Source organism: Bos grunniens, chromosome 9, assembly GCF_055505025.1.
Source record: "Bos grunniens cultivar Pamir isolate PY7600 chromosome 9, Bosgru_T2T1.0, whole genome shotgun sequence".
Classification (NCBI taxonomy): domain Eukaryota; kingdom Metazoa; phylum Chordata; class Mammalia; order Artiodactyla; family Bovidae; genus Bos; species Bos grunniens.
Genome location: NC_141173.1, coordinates 12,353,141 through 12,365,501, shown reverse-complemented (window position 1 = coordinate 12,365,501; position 12,361 = coordinate 12,353,141). Strand labels below are relative to the sequence as shown.

Below are 12,361 nucleotides of genomic sequence, written 5' to 3'. Positions count from 1 at the left end.
ATTAGCACATTAGCTCTAACAACCCCCCACATGCATGGAAACAGTTACCTATATCCACTCTGTCTCTAAGATTTAAATTACATAGATGATTAAAACAGTCAAGGTCATTTTATACACACTGAAAGAAGAAATTAATTCTCAGACTTTCTCGATGGAATCTAAACTGAAGCACCTAACACTCTGTAAACGCTGGCTCTTCCAACAGCTGCAAGGGAGAATTAAATTCCTCTTCCCCACAGAAATAGTAGGAATCAGTGAAAGATTAATGTATAAAAGGTCAAAGAGAAGCAAAGGCTATCAGAGTTCTATGTGGATCAACCGCTGATAGATGGTGGGTAAAATTATGAGAGGGCCCAGAAGACAACAAAACTGATCACTTGGAACTTATCAAGGGGAAGTTAAATAGCAGTTTTCTGTTTTCCTATTTTGGTGGATATCAAGTGAACCTGTGCACATGATGAAAATAAACTTCTGAGGCGGCTACAATAACTCATTTATCCTCATGGCCCTTTTGCCCACACTGTCGTCTCCACTACCCAACCTATTTCAAAATGATCACTTTCTGAGTTCTTATGGAAAGCACTCTAATGTTTAAATAACTTTGCTCTATCCACTAACCACTCTATTTAGGACATTCTCTATTGATTTCTAATTTTATGACATCATATTAAAAACCAATGAAAGAAGAGACTTTATTAAGTTTACTGTGATACTGATACCCTTTTGCTTTCAAAACCAATAGATTTATTTCTATTTATATATTTGTATACTTAAGTAATCTTAATTCCCTATTTCTTGGCCTAAAATTTGAGCGGGATGTTGAACATTTTAGATAAGAATATTCATCAGTTCAGTTCAGTCGCTCAGTCACTTCCAACTCTTTGCGACCCCATGAACTGCAGCACACCAGGCCTCCCTGTCCATCACCAACTCCCAGAGTTTACCCAAACTCATGTCCATTGAGTCTGTGGTGCCAGCCAACCATATAATCCTCTGTCGTCCCCTTCTCCTCCTGCCCTCAATCTTTCCCAGCATCAGGGTCTTTTCTAGTGAGTCAGTTCTTCACATCAGATGGCCAAATTATTGGAAGCTTCAGTTTCAGCATAGTCCTTCCAATGAATATTCAGGACTGATTTCCTTTAGGATTGACTGGTTGGATCTCCTTGCAGTTCAAGGAACTCTCAAGAGTCTTCTCCAACACCACAGTTCAAAAGCATCAATTCTTCGGCACTCAGCGTACTTTGTGGTCCAACTTCCACACCCATACATGACTACTGTAATAACCACACCTTTGACTAGATGGACCTCTGTCAGTAGAGTGATGTCTGCTTTCTAATATGCTGTCTAGGTTGGTGATAGCTTTTCCTCCAAGAAGCAAGCATCTTCTAATTTCATGGCTGCAGTCACCATCTGCAGTGATTGTGGAGCCCCCCAAAAATAAAGTCTATCACTTTCCATCATTTCCCCATCTATTTGTCATGAAGCGGGACCAGATGCCATGATCTTAGTTTTCTTAATGTTGAGTTTTAAACCAGCTTTTTCATTCTCCTCTTTCACTTTCATCAAGAGGCTCTTCAGTTCCTCTTTGCTTTCTGCCATAAGGGTGGTGTCATCTGCATAACTGAGGTTATTAATATTTCTCCTGGCATCTTGATTCCAGCTTGTGCTTCATTCAGTCTGGAATTTTGCATGACGTACTCTGCATATAAGTTAAATAAGCAAGGTGACAATATACAGTCCTGATGTACTGTTTTCCCAGTTTGCAACCAGTCCATTGCTCCATGACCGGTTCTAATCGTTGCTTATTGTTCTGCATACAGATTTCTCAGGAGGCAGGTAAGGTAGTTTGGTATTCTCATCTCTTGAAAAATTTTCCACAGTTTGTTGTGATCCACACAGTCAAAGGCTTTAGCATAGTCAATGAAGTACATGTTTTTCTGGAATTCTTTTGCTTTTTTGATGATCCAGTGGATGTTGGCAATTTGATCTCTGGCTCCTCTGCCTTTTCTAAATCCAGCTTGAGCATCTGGAAGTTCACGGTTCATGTACTGTTGAAGCCTGGCGTGGAGAATTTTGAGCATTACTTTGCTAGCATGTGAGCTGAGTGCAATTGTGCAGTACTTTGAACATTCTTTGGCTTTGCCTTTCTTTGGGATTGGAATGAAACTGATCTTTTGCATTCCTGTGGACACTGCTGAGTTTTCCAAATCTTCTGGCATATTAAGTGCAGCATTTTAACAGCATCATCTTTTAGAGATGATGATTAAAGAATATCCATATGCATCTCTAACTCTCTGTTCTCCAAATCATTTGTCTCCCATATGTGTCAGTTTTTTCTTTATTTTAACATGTACACAATATTTATCTTCAATTGTGTAAAACAAAGAGACCAAATAAGTATACATATATTCAATGTAGAAAGGGGTTTATTCTAAAAACTGAAAACCAGTAACTGGCATCGAACTGTGACGCTAGAGACTCTTGAGAGTCCTTTGGACAGCAAGGAGATCAACCCAGTCAATCCTAAAGGAAATCAACCCTGAATATTCATTGGAAGGACTGCTGCTGAAGCTGAAGCTCCAATACTTTGGCCACATGATGCAAAGAGCTGACTCAATAGAAAACACCCTGATGCTAGGAAAGACTGAAGGCAGGAGGAAAAGCGGGGGTGGGTGACAAAGAATGAGACAATTGGATGACATCACTGACTCAATGCACATGAGTCTGACCAAACTCCTGGAGATAGTGAAGGACACGGAAGTCTGGCATGCTGCAGTCCATGGGGGTTGCAAAGAGTCAGACATGACTTTGTGACTGAACAACAAAACTGGCATTGACCATATTATTACATGTAAATACTTCAGGACCAAGTAAAACCAGTAACAGGCAGATGTTAAATTTCCTATTCTACAGATGAACTTTCAGGCTTCCTGTTCACTTAGAGGAAAGATTACCTAGGTTAACAGTCAAATAGTCTGTGTCAATTACTAAAATAATGCCATATTCTTGATTGCTTCATGTTTGGACCATGATTTTCCTTAACAGTTTCCCCCCCGCATCACCCCTCCATCAAGTTTTAACTGTTCTTCTTTATTGTTGAGAAAGATAGCCCCTCTTTACCACATTAATAATATCAAGTAACTGATTAGTCATTGGATACTTCTTGGAATCTACGGCATACTTCTCAAAAAAATATTCTTTGTGGAGCTTCCTATATATGATCTCCAGTGTCCTTCGTGGATTTCTCTGAATTGGATTCCTCAGTCAGCTCCACTGTTTCTTCTTTCTCATTTGTCCCACTTTCATGATTATTTCTCAGTTTTCTTGAGTACATACAAATTTAAACAATTTTCTCAGGAGACTGCAAAGTAGAATTTCTGAAAATGGGAGCTGATTGATAACTTAGATGTGTCTAGGATGGGTTTCACTCCAAACTTTGAAGGCATTGGTCATTTGTAGTCTAGAATCCACTATTGATGAGAAATGTAAAGTCAGTGTAACTCCTATTTTACATATAACCTCCTATTTTACATATAACCTTTATTCTTTAACCTCCAGAATTGTATAGATTTTTCCCTTGGCATGGTGTTGAATTTCCTCTTTCTTTCACGACTGATCCCTGGAGCCATCTTCTGGGCATTCCCAAGGTTGTAACGGGCTTGCTTCTGTATGGCTGCTTCTTTCTGGACCCAAAAGAATTTTTACAGATTTAATATCAGCTTTTATTTTAAGACCTCAGATCTAGATATCTTACTTCCTGTTCAGAAGAATTAATCAATATTTGCAGGTAAGAGTTTAATCTTGTGTCCAGTTGAACAGTCTTGTATGTTGTCCAAATATGTCTTCCAAGCACTTCAGAGCAATGGATTTGCACACTCAGAGTTTTGTTAATAATAGTATTAGTAAATTAAAGTTAATTATTTATTAATTTTTTAATATAAAAATATTTTGCAGGGAACATCCATAGGTTTGGGCAGGGACACTGCCCCGGGGGTGAGTGCTGGGAAATTCAGGCTGTACTGAACTCGATTACGATGTGTAGCATTTTTTTCTGTTTGCTTTTCTAGCATACCTCTGCTTTTGAGCTATCCCTTACTTCTAGGGTCCACATGTCCCCTTATTTATGCTCGTATCTCACAGCCGTTGGTGCTGCCTCGTGCAACATTTGGTTTCAGGTGGACACTTGTGGTGGGTACCACACAGGTGTGATCAGTGGCGCTCCTCCTGCAGACACTGTTGCCGTCTCTGACATCTGGGAAGGATGGCGCCTGAGAGTGGGCCCCTTCCCCGCACAGGGAATGAGGTGTTGGCTTGGCGGGAGCTGGTGGAAAGGTGGGGGTGCCAGAACACAGAGCATTTTCTCCAGGACCTCCGGCTTTGCTGAGGCAGCTCACTGCATTGCCTCTTGATTTTTCCTGGGAATTAGATGCAGAGCTGCTCCTGCTGGGTGGCAGGGGGATAGAGGAGGAGGAGGAAACGGTAGGAAGGATGAAGAGTGTGCTGCAGGGGCTCTGTCAACAAACACTGAGTATGTCTGTGATCAGAAGCTCCACTTCTCACTCCCAGCTTCGCTGACTCTCAGGTTTGAGCCAGGAGGCCTCCCTCTGCCCTAACCCTTCTCGCCTCCTCAGCAAGCTCCTCTGTCCCAAGGTAGGCTGCTTGCCTCTTTACACCATCTATTCACAGTCCACTTCCTCTCCTCTTCACTGCTGTTGGGTCTCATGGAGTAGGAAAAATAAATACCTACATTTGAGCAGACATTAAAAGAGAAAGTCCCTTTGAGGTTTAGCATATACATACTACTAGATACTAAACAGATAATCAATAAGGACCTACTGTATAGCACAGGGAACTCTAGTCAATATCCTGTAATAATCTAAATTGCAAAAGAATCTGGAAAAGAATGTATATATGTATAATGGGATAACTTTGCTGTATACCTGAAACTAACACCACAGTGTAAATCAACTGTACTCCAATATAGAACAAAATTTAAATAAAAAAATAGAGAAGCCTTTCCAAGTTGTAATTATTTAAAGGTTTCAGATTTTAACGTCAGCCACAGAACCTGACTTGACTTTGGAGTGTCTTGGAGACTTTACAGAGAGAACATATTCATTAGACACATTGTTGTTCAGTCACTAAGTCATGTCCAGGTCTTTGTGATCCCATGGACTGCAGCACACCAGGCTTCCCTGTCCTTCACTATCCCCTAGAGTTTGGGCAAACTCATGTCCATTGAGTCGATGATGCCATCCAACCATCTCTGTCACCCCCGTCTCTTCCTACCCTCAATCTTTCTCAGCATCAGGGTCTTTTCCAAAGAGACAGATTTTCACATCAGGTGGCAAAATTATTGAGCCTCAGCTTCAGCATCAGTCCTTCTAAGGAATATGTCCTCTCTATTAAGTCCTCAATAACAGTTCTCTTGGTTGCCCAGAAAAGTGTCACAGGATCAAGAACCAGGGCTGGCCCCATACGTATCTATCTGTATCTATGTACATGTCTGTATTTATTTGATCACTGTACCTCTAAAACCTAGCACAATGTGCCTAGAATTCAGCAGATTCTTGTAGATACCTTGCTTAATATCATGTAAATAATGTAATACTTGTGTAATATCACACAGAAATTAATACATGACTGAATGGTGACCACCTTCTTTAATTGAAAACCCTTTTAAAGTTATAGGAAGAAGCACCAGGAGCAACAAAAGAATATAAAATGCATTCTGTGCTCTCAAGAAATGGAAGTAAATCAACTTCTGTGTAGAATTAAAAGTACTATGTAAGCAACAGGCAATATACTGCTGGAGCCCAAACAGGTGACTCCTAACAGTTTTAGCTTAATGACTAAAGGATGATACAAAGCACTACATGAATTAGTTACATCTAAATGATTTAGTACCTGAGAGTTGCAAAGCTTCCCAACGCTTGTTCCTGACTCCCCACTGTTTAAGCTGTCAGGGACCCAGACTACATAGTGAATAGTTCACAGTGCCCACAACTGACACACGGATCCCCTGAAACTGTTTTAGTTTTATGGGGAAAATTCAACCTTGTGATTAAGTGTCCTTGGTCTCTGTTTTCAATCCCTCATTATTTGCTACCTTTAGAAGTATTATTTCTTGCTAGTCATCCAGGTAACACACACTCCTACAAGGACTGCTAAATGATGCTTAGCAGTAACAGCTACAAAGAAACCTGTTAGCCCTCGTTCATCAGAAGCCATTCACAAAGTGCTTTAAAAGTTCAAAGGTAACATTAATTTGGGTCGTATTTTTCCCAGTCACTCAAAGCCAGCAAGAAGGCAAGGATTAAAAGGAAAGGAAATCCTTTTATCCCACGCCAGACTCTTTTTCCAGTATGCTTTGTCAGAGGGCTTCAGGTTCCTTCTAAGTGTGAGTGGATGAATCCCCTGATTGAGACAGTGATGCTCTGCTTCTTCTGAGCTATGGTGCCTTTTCCTCCTCTCATCCACTTTGCACCTCCTGTCTCTTGTTTTTCTCCTTAGGCCTCCTGACTCAATCCCTTAGGGGCACAAATCTTCACTGGACCTGGCCCCAGGGGATATTGATACACATTTCATGTAAATTCAATTGCTTTCTTATTACAAGTAAGATTTAGTTCTCTGTTTTTCTTCTGCATGGAGAGATTCAATACTTATAGTCTAACACAGTGGTCTCCAACCTTTTTGCACCAGGGACTGTGTCACGAAAGACAGTTAGCCCAGGGTGGAGAGGGAAGTTTCAAGATGACTCTTGTAAAGAGTGAACAACCTAGACCCTCGCCTGCACGGTGCACAGAAGGGTCCACACTCCTAGGAGAGTCTAAAGCCACCAGCGATCTGACAGGAGGTGGATCAATGTGGAGTGGCTGTAAGTGCAGATGAAAATTCCTTCCCTAGCCTGCAGCTCTCCTCCTGCTGTGCCGCCAGGTTCCTAACAGATCACAGACCAGCAGTGGTCCCAGGCCCAGGGGTTGGGGTCCCCTCATCTAAGAAATCAGAGATGCCCAATTTTTTCCAGTTGGCAAAGAGAAGTACAAATACCGAACAAATAGCCTTCTCTTTGAAACATGCAGTAGCTGACCTCACTTTTTAGACAAGCCCACTAGATAGAGCTCACTGTTAATCCATGTGTGTGTGTGTGTGTATGTGTGTAATTACACTGCACACAAAGCATCACGCTGACTATCTATGTGTTGACTTTCAGACACCATTTGCCCAGGGAACCTTTCTGGTTAAACATCTGGACACAAAGCAAAACTGTATCAATACATCTGGAAGGAATGCTCCTTTGAGGCATTTAATAAATTATATTTCATTGTGTAATTATACTTTATTTCTCTCAACAACATGTAAGCTCCATAAGGGCATGCAGCACATGTCTTTGTTTTTGACATCTGTGTATCTACTGAAAGTGTTAAATCTACACTTACCAATAAACACACAAACCAACTCAGCATAATGAGAAGGATAACAACATAAATGGCAAAAGTAGTACACATATCGGAGAAGGCAATGGCACCCCACTCCAGTACTCTTGCCTGGAAAATCCCATGGACGGAGGAGCCTGGTAGGCTGCAGTCCATGGGGTCATTAAGAGTCAGACATGACTGAGCGACTTCAATTTCACTTTTCACTTTCATGCATTGGAGAAGGAAATGGCAACCCACTCCAGTGTTCTTGTCTGGAGAATCCCAGGGACGGGGGAGCCTGGTGGGCTGCCATCTATGGGGTCGCACAGAGTCAGACACGACTGAAGTGACTTAGCAGCAGCAGTAGCAGTAGTACACATATATTAAGTAGATGCCTTGTGCCAGAGCTATGGTCTAGATGCTTGTATTCCCTCAAAATTCACATGTTTAACCCCTCAAATAGGATGTGGGGCCTTTGGGTGATGCTTATATCAGGAGGGTGAAGCCCTCATGAGTGGGATTAGCACTCATCACAGACCCCACAGAGCTCCCTGCCGCCTCCCCCATGTACGGACACAATGAGAAGGAGCGACTCCACCTGAGCTAGAAAGAGCACCTTCCCCAGGACAAGACCATGCTGGCACCTGGACCCTGGGCCTCCCAGCCCCTGGAACTGTGAGAAAACGAATTTCTTTTGTGTATAAGCTACTTAGTCTGTGGAATTTTGTTACAGGAGCCCAAACAGACTAGCAGAGCCATTCAAGTGTTCAATTGTTACATGATACATGTAACTGATAAAACTGAGCAAGTGAATACTCGGGATATAGTCAAAATGCTGCTTTCTTATATTTATTTCATGAAGATCACCTTCCTTGACCGGGAAGGTCGCTATATGGCTTCCTCTCCTGGGAAAATGGCTCTTCCCTGATTACTCGTCCCCTTCTCATCCCTCTAGAGCCTGGAAGATATAAAATGGGTTCTTTCACCTCTTCTTTGATTTATATATATATATATGATATATATATACAATGATCTCACCTTCATTGCAATACTAGATCTATGGGGCATATGCCACAGGCTCATCAAGACAGGACGAATGCTAACTTAGCATCCTGCTGCAGCTACATGAGCTCATCCAAACCACTATGTCACCTGACAAAGTGGAAACTCTCATCTCCATTGTGGCAATAAGAAAACTGAGACTTAGGGATGCTAAAAAAGTCGTGCAGGGTCACAGCGTGCTGGAGATGATCATGGCTGAGCTCTTGGTCAGCAGTGGTGAGCCTTGGCAATAAAGGCATTAATCAATATTACAGATTAAGGTTAAAGGAGGAAAATGCCTATGCTACATTCATAGACATTGAGAATGAGATTATTTACAAATGAAGAGAAATCAGGGCTGTGTGTATCAGATGATGGCTCCCAAGCTTCCATATGAAGAAACTGAACCCCAACTTCAGAGGTGGCTAAATTCCAGGTCATCACCCAAGTGCCCAGAAGATAATCCATGAGAAAGGGAGATAGCGGCCAGAGACAATAAGCGCCTCTCATCACACTAGCTGCCTTCCTCATGTTTCTTTCATAATCTGTTGTTACTGTAAATAATTCTGAGCTTCATTTCTAGTTTCACGCCCATTGTGATTTATTAACCACATTCAAGTGGAGCTGGTGTACACCCTTTCTTTACAAAGTAGGAAAATATACATATGTAACTATATCTATGCTGCTGCTAAGTTGCTTCAGTCGTGTCCGACTCTGTGCGACCCCACAGACGACAGCCCACCAGGCTCCCCCATCCCTGGGATTCTCCAGGCAAGAACACTGGAGTGGGTTGCCATTTCTTTCTAAAATGCATGAAAGTGAAAAGTGAGAGTGAAGTCACTCATTTGTGCCGGACTCTTAGTGACCCCATGGAGTGCAGCCCACCAGGCTCTTCTGTCCATGGGATTTTCCAGGCAAAAGAGTACTGGAGTGGGGTGCCATCGCCTTCTCAATCTATATCCATCCTCATAAGGGGTTTTCTTCACACCAATTAAGCATATCCACTTACTTAACACTTCCCTTATGACTTAAGGGGAAAAAAAATACATGTTCACAAAACACAACATTGAGGCACAAAGACAGCAAAAGGCTACACATCATCTGACTTTTAAAAAACCAATATGCACTTTATAAACATCAATGCCTAACTGAAAAAGCCAAATTCACCTCTCTCCCCCATACTCCAAAGATACCTATTACCAGTTGAATTGTAGTACTAATAGCAACAGAATAAGCTTTTAAAATTGTTCCCAAATATAGCATAAGATAATTGGGGCATGCTGCATGCATGCTAAGTCGCTTTAGTCATGTCCCACTCTGTGCAACCCTATGGACAGCAGCCTACCAGGCTCCTCTGTCCATGGGATTCTCTAGGCAAGAATACTGGAGTGGGTTGCCATTTCCTTCTCCTCATTGGAGCATCAGTTCAGTTCAGTTCAGTCGCTTAGTCGTGTTGGACTCTTTGAGACCACATGAATTACAGGCCAGGCCTCCCTGTCCATCACCAACTCCCGGAGTTCACCCAAACTCATGTCCATCAAGTCAGTGATGCCACACAGCAAGCAGATTCTTCACCATCTGAGCTACCAGGGAAGCCCCAGCCCTACAACAAAGATGATAACCGCCACCAACTGAATTTATGGCTGTGGTCAGTTTAAGTGAATAGCAGCAAAAGGAGGAAATTCTTCAAAATAAACACAGGAGTTTAAATTGAAATTGATGTATCTTCTAGACGAGTATTATCTAAAGGATTTTCTGTGATGATAGCTATAGAATACTAAATTTCCCAGAATGAGAGGAACCAACGTCATGAATTCTGAAAGAGATGGGAATACCAGACTACCTGACCTGCTTCTTGAGAAATCTGTATGCAGGTCAGGAAGCAACAGTTAGAACTGGACATGGAACAACAGACTGGTTCCAAATAGGAAAAGGAGTATGTCAAGGCTGTATATTGTCACCCTGCTTATTTAACTTATATGCAGAGTACATCATGAGAAAAGCTGGACTGGAAGAAACACAAGCTGGAATCAAGATTGCAGGGAGAAATATCGATAACCTCAGATATGCAGATGACACCACCCTTGTGGGAGAAAGTGAAGAGGAACTCAAAAGCCTCTTGATGAAAGTGAAAGAGGAGAGTGAAAAAGTTGGCTTAAAGCTCAACATTCAGAAAACGAAGATCATGGCATCCGGTCCCACCACTTCATGGGAAATAGATGGGGAAACAGTGGAAACAGTGTCAGACTTTATTTTTGGGGCTTCAAAATGACTGCAGATGGTGACTGCAGCCATGAAATTAAAAGACGCTTACTCCTTGGAAGGAAAGTTATGTCCAACCTAGATAGCATATTCAAAAGCAGAGACATTACTTTGCCAACAAAGGTCCATCTAGTCAAAGCTATGATTTTTCCTGTGGTCATGTATGGATATGAGAGTTGGACTGTGAAGAAGGCTGAGCGCTGAAGAATTGATGCTTTTGAACTGTGGTGTTGGAGAAAACTCTTGAGAGTCCCCTGGACTGCAAGAAGATCCAACCAGTCCATTCTGAAGGAGATCAGCCCTGGGATTTCTTTGGAAGGAATGATGCTAAAGCTGAAACTCCAGTACTTTGGCCACCTCATGAGAAGAGTTGACTCATTGGAAAAGACTCTGACGCTGGGAGGGATTGGGGGCCGGAAGAGAAGGAGACAACAGAGGATGAGATGGCTGGATGGCATCGCTGACTTGATGGACGTGAGTCTGAGTCAACTCCGGGAGTTGGTGATGGACGGGGAGGCCTGGCGTGCTATAATTCATGGGGTCGCAGAGAGTTGGACATGACTGAGTGACTGAACTGAACTGAACGTCATGAAAAATTCTTGTAACTCATTCGGTGCCTGAGGTGACATTTTTAAACTCCACATCCAAAAATAAAAGGAAACAAAACACTAAAACCTTCCATTTGCTGGGAGACTGCCTGGAGCATTCCAAGCCCCACTTTCCTCCCCCACTTTTACTGAGACTTAATTGACATACAGCTTCCCTGATAGCTCAGTTGGTAAAGAATCCTAGAGGAATGCAGGAGACCAGATTCCTGGTGCGTAGATCTGCTGGAGAAGCGAAAGGCTACCCACTCCAGTATTCTTGGGCTTCCCTTGTGGCTCAGCTGGTAAAGAATCCACCGGCAATGCGGGAGATCTGGGTTCGAACCCTGCAGGGGCGCACCCTGAGCCCAGCACACGCACCTCTCAGCCACGCTCGCGAATCCGGCACTCTGCACACACACCCCCAGTCCCCAGCGGGCACCTCAGATTTCTGCACACGAGCCCCGAGTCCCACACTCCGCTCATCCCTTGGTCGCACCTAGGATCCCAAGGTTGGGAAGATCCCCTGGAGAAGTGTAAGGCTACCCGTTCCATTATTCTGGCCTAGAGAATTCCATGGACTGTTTAGTCCATGGGGTCGCAAAGAGTGGGACATGACTGAGCGACTTTCACTTTCACTTTCCATGGAAGTTGAAGGTGTACCCCTAACCACCTGTGGATTTCCAGGAGGCCCAGTGACAAGGAATCCACCTGCCAGTGGAGGTGCGAGTTCTATCACTGGGTCTGGAAGATCCCCTGGAGTAGGAAAAGGCAATCCACTCCAGTATTCTTGCCTGGAAAATTCCATTGATAGGGGAGACTGGCAGGCTATACAGTCCATGGCACGGCAAAAAGTCACACTGCTGAGCGACGTGTGAACTTAAACTAAACATTAGACATACACAGGAGGCCAGAAGACTACCCCAGGAAGTTTAGTTAACATCTGTGTCTTCATCCGGTTACCAAAATAATAATTTTCTTGTAATGAGAACTTTTAGGATTTGCCTTCGTAGCTTGTTTCTAATATACCATAAAGCAGTGGTAACTGCAGTCACA

The 12,361-nt window shown here is 42.8% G+C and overlaps 1 protein-coding gene across 44 annotated transcripts in view; it reads right to left on the bottom strand.

The window, feature by feature from the left end:
• RIMS1 (regulating synaptic membrane exocytosis 1) overlaps nt 1-12,361 on the bottom strand; it is a 607,640-nt gene that overhangs the window by 229,975 nt on the left and 365,304 nt on the right. The window lies entirely within an intron of this gene.